The sequence below is a fragment of the Triticum dicoccoides genome, chromosome 3B (genome assembly GCF_002162155.2).
Source record: "Triticum dicoccoides isolate Atlit2015 ecotype Zavitan chromosome 3B, WEW_v2.0, whole genome shotgun sequence".
Taxonomy (NCBI): domain Eukaryota; kingdom Viridiplantae; phylum Streptophyta; class Magnoliopsida; order Poales; family Poaceae; genus Triticum; species Triticum dicoccoides.
The window spans coordinates 704,008,868-704,015,497 of NC_041385.1; the positions used below are offsets into that span (position 1 = coordinate 704,008,868).

Consider the following 6,630-nt stretch of genomic DNA (forward strand, 5'->3'; position numbering starts at 1 on the left):
GGAGGGTGGGGGGGCGGGGGGCGGTAACATTTGTGTGAATAGCATGGTAACCCACACATTTGCAGACATGATAAGTTATTTACCCCGGTCCCGGTAACTTTGGCGAGGGGGTTGATTAAATATACCCACGGTAACTTTCATGTTAATAACACAGTAACTCACGCCTCGCAGACCTGATAACTTGTATACCCTGGTCCTGATAACTTTGGGGACCGGGGTGGGGGAGGGAGGGACATCATGAAATATACCCCCGGTAACTTTCATTGATGAAGTGATTTTTTTCTAGAAAAATAGCTTTCTTTTTTCTTACGACAGTAGTAAGAAAGAGTTTAAAAGAATTTCGTTGTTGAACTAATGAACAACAAACTAGGTTGGCGTGATGGTTGTTGGGCTTTGTACTTGAGCCTATCCTTTCCACCCCGACGCAGGTTCGAATCTTGTGTAGGTAATTTTTTTCGCGTTTTTAATTATGGTGCAATAAATCGATCGGGAGGAGCACGGGAATAGCGGGTGGAGCGTTGTTTCCCCTGTCGAGGGGATCGTGCGGATCTGTCGTTAACGATCAGTCGACTGGTCGTTAGCACAGTCAATATATATATATAGAGTAACACTATTCTGATCACGGGATCAGAATAGTTATTCTGATTATAACGCTCTATATAGGCGCGACCACGTGTTCACAATATTACAGAAAACCCATGGCACTGTTCTGCCCCTAACCTCCTCCCATCCCGATCCAAAAATCCCCACCTCCGTGAGGCTCCACACCAACCCACCTCCAGCCCCTGGCTCCGGCGTGCCTCCCACTGACGGCCCTCCCGGCCCCTACGCACCACTCGCCGCCGTCGCCCCGTCCCCGACGCGCTTCCCGCTGCCGCCGCTCGGCCACGACGCGCCTACCGCCGCAGCCGCCCCGGCCTGGCGCGCCTCTCTTCATCCCTAGATCGCCTCCGGCCGCCGCCCTCCATCCCCACCACGCCCACATGCCCGGACCTCTGCCGGCCACCGCATCCACTGGCTCGGCTGCACACGACCGAGACCCCCCTCTCGCAGCAAACCTTGCCGCTGCACGCCGCCGGCCAGAGCCACTACTACCTCTGCTCCTCAATTGTCCCAGATTCGTGCTGCCCTGATTCTCTTCGTGTTCTATTTCAGGTTGGGTGCAGTCTGAACAAAAATCACATGTTCTTTTCTTTACCTGATCAACGTCGTCGGGAGCTAGAGCTCGTACAGATCCTGGACCTCGTCGGGTACGTCAATGAACTGCTCCTCCTTCAGCTCCTGTCTGATCAGCTCGTCTGGGAATAGAAGGGCCAAGGTCGCTGGGCTTCAGCATCGGCGGCGACTTCAACATAGCACAAGAAGTTCATGTAAATCTACTGCAAAGGTTCAGGTACATAAAAAGTATACTCCTTTGTGCATATAGATGAATTCTCACCTACCCATTTTTCTTTCGGTGATGCTGCTGCAGTTCAGCTTGAGAGCTAGAGAGAGATTAGTTGCTGTTGCTGCCCATGTTTTTCTGGTTTGAACTTGCTGATGTCCGTGGTTGAAGGAATGATAAGAGGTGCTATCCCCGTCGGCTTGGAGCAAATTTGTTACTTGAAGATGTTCTTCTTTGTTTGCTTACTAAGAAAGCCACATATTTTGGTTAAAAGATTGATGAGACGTGCTTTCTACAGATGGTCTTCCTGTGTATCATTAACATGAGCAGAGGATCATGCTCTCTTCCGTTCGTGACTTTGGATGGCTTCTGGTCAACTACAGGTTGGAAGTTTAACATGTGAGATTAAGTAAGTGCAAAAAAACTACAAGTTAGAAGTTTAACTTGTGAGAGGAAAATCAAAATGCGAAATAACTGCAGGTTAGAAGTTCTTCTGTTCGCATTCAGATTGCTTGCCACCGCCACGCATTCCTTCGGAAACAGCCACCTTACATCCCACCATCGGCCACACACGATGCTACCAACACACTGCCCCAGGCTGAGCCATCCACCAGCAGACGAGCTGGCTCTGGCTGTGCTCGAGGTCGCCTCGCTCTTCCCTGCTGGAGGACAAGTTCTACTACAGCCATGGATTAACAGTAAGTTCTACTTCATCTATACACCAAGTCCGGGGATTACATATCATCTACTCTTATGCCAACAAGTCGTTGTCGAACAACATTCTGAGATCTCTGAAAAAATTGCAGATTGTCTATTGTTATGCCATCAAGGCGTTGCCCAAGAGCCACCCGATTTCTCTCAAAATTTGGGAGATTAGTAATTGTGAGGCGCTCAAGTCGTTGCCCAAGAATGACCTTACAAGTTCAATGCTAGAGTTACATGTCCTTCTATGAGCAGCGAGGAGCTAAAAAAAGAGAGTGCCGCAAGCTAATAGGAACAATCCCGATTGACATAACCTGACAAGTCCAAGGGTACTTACCAATGAACTTGCTATTAATTAGAACTTGGCTATTATCTACCTATCTCGCTACATGAGACATTCATGTACATAGACACGGGGAATTCACATATATCACAAATTCATGTACAGGAAAGTTGATGCTTTGTGTTTACATTTTAAAAATTGTGTTCTCGCCTTCACCAAATCGTGTGGCCCTGGTTGAAGTTCTAATTAAGATTTGTAGTAGTCTCTTTAATAAAATTCTGAGATCAACATTTCATTAACTGAAGCCTCTGGTCTCATGTGTACTAAAAAACATTTTGCTTAGTATACTCTGCATCCTTGAAATACTTGGACCTGATCATATATACTGTTAAGTGATTGATCATGTAGATTGAAGAAAGAACAGAGAAGAGAAGTGAGTCCTAAGGCTGTTTCCAAAAATATGTGTGTTCAAAAAGGATGTTGATACACACAAAAAAATTGTGGATGAGAAGTTCAATTTTTGAAAGGTTCAATGTGTGAACAAGTTGCGGGATTTGCTATTGTGCATATGAACTTTCCGGCAACCATGCTTGGCGGCTTCATTGGCACCTGCTTGTACTAATGCGTGATTTATTTGGCTTAAAAAAATTGTTTTTGCGAAGATCAAGATGTTGTGTTGCAGCAGGTCAAGTGTGTATTGTATGTGTGTGTGTGTGTTTTTTAAATGCATACCTTCATTGCAAAACGGTATGTTCATTCTTTGATGTGAGGATGGTTCCCCGTGCAAAAGGATTGCAAAAGAAATTTCTATTTCCTTTATAGTGTTGTGTTTTTATTAGAAGAAAAGAAAAAGAGAAGTTCGGTTTCTAACGATGACGTGGTTCAACGTGCAAACCAATTGAAAAACTGTACAGGTTCGCCTACCAAAAATGACCAACATTTCTTGTGGAAAAAATTCACTCTATTTTTTTAACTCTACGTGAGAACTTTATGCTCTTTCAAATGTGTGCATTCGTATTTGTGTAAATACATGTAGCACACGAAGTGTATGTGTATTGTTGTGTGTAATTTTCTTGAATTTCAATAGAATGCGAAGTTTATGTTTTAGAAATTCTTAAGTTCACGTGTACCACATACTGAAGAAATTCATCTATGAACAAAACGGACCGCCTAGGCCATTTCACCGACGGCAAAAAAGCCTAAAAATGTCGCGAGACAAAAAATAAAACTTCAAAGGATATACTCCCTCCGTCCGGAAATACTTGTCGTAGAAATGGATGAAAATGGATGCATCTAGAATAGAAATACATCTAGATACATCCATCTCTTCGACGAGTATTTCCGGACGGAGGGAGTAACATATTAAGTTCTTCGAAAGTGGACAAAAAAATAATTTTGTTTTGTAAGTTTAACCATTTCTAAAAAAATTATCTTCAAGTTCAAATTTAAATAATAGGGCGGTTCAATGTTTATTACAAACCTATGATTTTCCCCGTTACCATAGAATAAACCAAGAAGTTCAAAAATAAAAAATGTTGCAGTTCAAAAAGTTTATAAAAAATGGTGTTTCTACATTTAACAATTTTTTTTGGAGAAGTTCAATTTTACATTGCAGGACGTCCGACCTCCAATTACATGTTTTAAAATGGCAAAAAATGACGTCCGACCTTCAATTGCGTGTAATTCGACATATACACAAAAATGCGGCAGAAGTTCATAATGAAAACAACAAGAAGTGCAAGTACTACAAACAATGCATTTCAGGTGAGAATAAAAGTAGAAAAATAAAAGCATAAAAGGTTTGTTGAAAGAAGTTTAAGTCCTCTGTCCGGAGAAGTTCAAAAATTCTTGAGAGAGAGTTTCACCTAGTATTTCCATGTTCGAAAACACAAATAAGAAAATGTTTTTTTGCGTTTTGAAACAATTCTCTAAATCCACAAAGAAGTTCAGTTATTATTTAGGAGCAATTTGATTTCAAAAAGAAAATAAAAAAAATTCAAATTATAAAAACGGGAAAAGCTAATGTACTACATGGTGTGTGTTTAATATGAGAAAAAGAATAAAAAGGCAAGGTTTTCCTCGTTATTAAAGAATGGAAATAAGAAGTTCAAAAATTAAATAACAAGAAGTTCAACTTTTAATAATACAAGACTTCAAAATTTCATAAAAAAGATTAAGAAATAAACCAGAAAGTCCATATTAAAAAGATGGAGAAGTTCGATGATTATAGAAAACTCAGAGTTTCCTAGTTATTAAAGAATGCAAACAAGAAGTTTAAAAATAAAATAGCAAGAAGTTCAACTATTAAAAATAGAGCAATTCATAATTCATAATAAAAGATTAAGAAATAAAACCAGGGAGTCCATATTAAAAAGATGAAGAAGTTCGATGATTATAGAAAACTAAAAATTTCCTCGTTATTAAAGAATGGAAACAAGTCAAATATAAAATAAAAATAAGTTCAACTATTAAAAATATAGTGCTTCATAAATTCATAAAAAAAGATTCAGAAAATCAGATTAAAAATTCATAAAAAAAACTTAAAAAATTTCACGTAACCGAGAGAAGTTCAGGTTGATAACTGTGAGAAGTTCATGTACTACATGGTGTGCATTTTGTATTAAAAAAATAAAAAGTAAAGGCTAAAAGTTTTGTTGTTATAAGTTCAAGTCCTTCGTCGGAGAAAGTTCAAAAAATTATTGTGAGAGAGATTTGTACAAAAGGAATATATCATTTGTGTAACACTAAGAATGGATGAAAAAAAATTACAAGCGAAAATACGTCACAGAAGTTCAACTGGAAACAACAGGAAGTTCAACTACTACACTGAATGAATTTCACATAAAAACTATTAAAACCATCGTGGGTATGAAAAAATCATCAATACGAGAAATTTGCGTGTTTACAGCAGCTTTCCATCGATATGTCACTTGCTCAATTCCAGTGAGTGGATGGAGAGCTACAAGCAGTGAATGAAGAGCTACGAGCAAGAAAGAGCACGTGAAAAACAGAGTGATGTTCAGGCAGAACTGCCACAGAAGTTCAAGTACTTCACGCAATGCATTTTCGACGAATCTGTTTCGCCATAACTGGCAGAACGAGTGATCTCGCCATTTCTGAAATTACTTGAAAATGGTTGGGATTCAGAGAAAACCATCAAGATGAAAAAGTTTCGCATTTTTCGTAGCTTTTCAACAGTATATTATTTGCCCTGTTCTGATGAAGTTTGTAGAAATTATAGCGAAAATACATTTTTAGCCATTTTCAAAATCAACGTAAAACTGAAACGAATTTGGAGAAACAATATATACCAAAAAGTTTTGCATTTGTTCAGGCTTTCCAACGCCATATCATTGCTATGTTCAGACGTATGATTAGAAACATATATCGAAAATACAAACTTGGTAGAACTTGTACCATTTTCTAAATTACTCTTAAACCATTCAAAATTAGAAAAAAACTTTCAACATGAGAAAAAGCGCATTTTCATAAGCTTTCCAACGCGATATCATTTATCTCAATTGGCTTAGGCGTTTAGAAATGGGAACGAAAATATGAACTTGGTTGTTCGGTTTGCGAAATTTTACAATTTTCCACATTACTTTTTAACCATAGGGAATTAGAAAAAACTTTCAGCATGTGGAAGGAGCAATTTTACAGCAGCTTTCCAACGCCATATTATTTGCCTCATTCCGATAAACGGTTTAGAAATGTGATGGAAAATACGATTCACGTTTTTTGTATGAAGAAAAAATGGTTTTCAAAACTGCTCTTAAACCACTTACATTTTGCCAAAATTTTAAGTTGGGTCATGATAATGCTGTCCATAGCTTTCCAACGGTATATCGCAAGCCCCATTTGGGCAATGTTGACCGAAGTTCAACCTAGCACTAGGGGAAGTTCAGGTCGAACAAATCAGGAAGTAAAATTGCAAAAAACACAATTTCATCACGACCCGAGAGCAAAATCTGCCAGCGAGCGAGATTTCTATTTAAAACCGGTATTTAGTTGCTAAAAAACCTTTCTAGATTACACTAACATCATATAGCATACTACTAACCAGAATAATTCGCGGAGGAAGTCACGGTTGCAAAGATAGCCCGAAGGTCGGGTTTGTACAGAGGGAAGTTCAGGCGCGTGTTCAAACAAAAATACGTCACGGAAGTTCAATGTGAAAATAGCATGAAGTTCAACTACTATGCTGAATGAATTTCAGATGAAATTTTTTTAAATCGTTGCGAGTATGAAAAAATGATTAACA

The 6,630-nt window shown here is 39.1% G+C and overlaps 1 long non-coding RNA gene across 3 annotated transcripts; it reads left to right on the forward strand.

Moving 5' to 3' along the window:
- Nucleotides 1-710: 710 nt before the first annotated feature.
- LOC119277990 lies at nucleotides 711-2,668 on the forward strand. Of its 3 annotated transcripts, none has more exons than XR_005137417.1 (5): nucleotides 711-1,393; nucleotides 1,472-1,567; nucleotides 1,683-1,793; nucleotides 1,870-2,082; nucleotides 2,191-2,668. It is a non-coding gene; the product is annotated as an uncharacterized LOC119277990 (long non-coding RNA). The 3 variants fall into 3 exon arrangements; XR_005137418.1 differs by having other exon boundaries at nucleotides 712-1,393; nucleotides 1,683-1,767; nucleotides 1,865-2,082; XR_005137416.1 differs by having other exon boundaries at nucleotides 714-1,393; nucleotides 1,865-2,082; nucleotides 2,191-2,581.
- The last annotated feature ends 3,962 nt before the right edge of the window (nucleotides 2,669-6,630 follow it).